Source organism: Labrus mixtus, chromosome 23, assembly GCF_963584025.1.
Source record: "Labrus mixtus chromosome 23, fLabMix1.1, whole genome shotgun sequence".
Taxonomy (NCBI): domain Eukaryota; kingdom Metazoa; phylum Chordata; class Actinopteri; order Labriformes; family Labridae; genus Labrus; species Labrus mixtus.
The window spans coordinates 10442742-10444681 of record NC_083634.1 but is presented as its reverse complement, the minus strand read 5'-3'; the positions used below and the strand labels follow the sequence as shown (position 1 = coordinate 10444681).

General features: G+C 38.5%; 1 long non-coding RNA gene across 1 annotated transcript; it reads left to right on the top strand.

The window, feature by feature from the left end:
* Nucleotides 1-250: 250 nt before the first annotated feature.
* LOC132958537 (uncharacterized) lies at nt 251-1664 on the top strand. The gene is made up of 4 exons (XR_009666795.1): nt 251-640; nt 831-926; nt 1157-1314; nt 1576-1664. It is a non-coding gene; the product is annotated as an uncharacterized LOC132958537 (long non-coding RNA).
* The last annotated feature ends 276 nt before the right edge of the window (nt 1665-1940 follow it).

Genomic DNA, 1940 nt, shown 5'->3' with positions numbered 1-1940 from the left:
GAGCCAATGGACTTAGATCAGTGATCTCACACTGACAATGACGTCAGACTGACAAATTTTTATCAAAGGGGGCTAGAACCGAGCGTTACATGCAGCTAATGCTACAGCTAACAGGAGGACGTAGGAGAAGTCGCGTTTCCTCAGACTTTGAATTTTTGCACATAGATGTGCCTAAACATGCACAGGACACTTGGAAAACACACTGAAGAGCATATAAAACCAGAAAAAGCATAATATGGGACCTTTAACTTTAAAGCTGGTGTCTCTACATTTTTGTAAAATAACCTCCAGTATGTGAAGACACTTGACCCTGTTCTGAAGTGATATTTACCATGGACCCAGAGCTAAGCGGTAGCTTTCTCCTTGTATTTTGCTTAGCAATTGTTAAATGAGTAAACACTGTTTATCCAGAAATAAGGACACTGTTCTGCACCAATAGGCTAATAAAACAAGTTAACAAAAACAAAATCTTTGAGCACTCCTGCCAGCACTCTGTAAGTCGCGTTTCTGTTACTCCTTTACTGTAAATAAACTGTAAAGATACATTTCTTCAAAAATGTACAGCTTAGCTAATTTTTTATTTTCTTTGTCTTAAGGCTTAAACACAAGCAACTTGGTTATATCTGGAGTCTGCAATCTGGTAGGTATTCAAAGCACAGACTTTTAATAGACATTCATTGTGCACAATCACTGTGAAGAGAATACAGATGTGAGCGATGCACAAAAGGGAAATGTATCTAAAACCTGTTCACTGTATCATCATTCTATGCTTTGTAGAAGGGCCCCACTTATTGCTCAAAAACCTCTTTCTGATTCCAAATTTACTGCAGACCACCTTTTCCCTGAGATGTAAAGAGGTCATCAATGATGACTTGCCTGTTGGAGAGATCCTGGAGCGCTGGCCTGCCCTAAAGTTGGAGTCACAGGTGAGTTTTTTTTCTTTACTTTTGTGTTTTGTGTGAGCAGATGAGGCTGTGACCCTGACAGGTTTCCTGACATTAACAAGTGTAGGGATCTCAATGTCAGTCACTAAATCTGACAAGCATTTAACAAATTAAAAGTTTTTCCTTGTTTAAATGTGTTAACACCTTCATTTTCCTTTTCTTTTGAAATGCACTTCAATGTAACTTAAAAATCTGTTTTTTTATCTTTACAGATCTGTGCAAAGTTTCACAGCATTACAAACATCAACCTGAAAAACCACTTCTATGCTGAGTTAGACAGACTTGTCTTGAGGGTTTGTTCAGGAAAGCTGCACGCACAGGGAAGGTATCCGAAGTCCTGGATCAGCTCTTCAACAATTATGACCTCCAGGTGAGTTGATTATACTTGTTCATGCATGATAATAATAGGGCTAAATGACGATGTCATTGTTGATGGATGACAGTCTTCTATCATGAAAGACTGTTTGAAAAAAAATCATAATCAAGTCTTCCACTCATTATATTGTCATTTGACAGTTTGGTAAATATTACCCAACCTTATTTAAAGACATCATTGGGCTATTTCTTGTGATGAACTGTGCCTTCCCTGTTAAGCATTTAAAATTAAGAATAATGTTTTGTCACTCTTAAGGAACAAGTTGACGTCAGTGTCCAACGTGCTGCTGTCCTCTCCCTCTCCCTACATATCTGTATGAGGATGACTCCAGGTTTCTGAAGCTGTTGGATGTAAGTCAATATATTATTTAGAATTGTAATGTGGCTTTTGAAGTCCTGGATGCTTGTCAGATTTAGTGACTGACGTTGAGATCCCTACACTTTATATTCACAAAGTAGTTACATGTTAATATCAGGAAACCTGTCAGGGTCACAGCCTCATCTGCTCACACAAAACACAAAAGTAAAGAAAAAAACTCCTGTGACTCCATCTTTAGGGCAGGCCAGCATTCCAGGATCTCTCCAACATCATCTATTTTACTCACAGTTGTCGATTTCCCC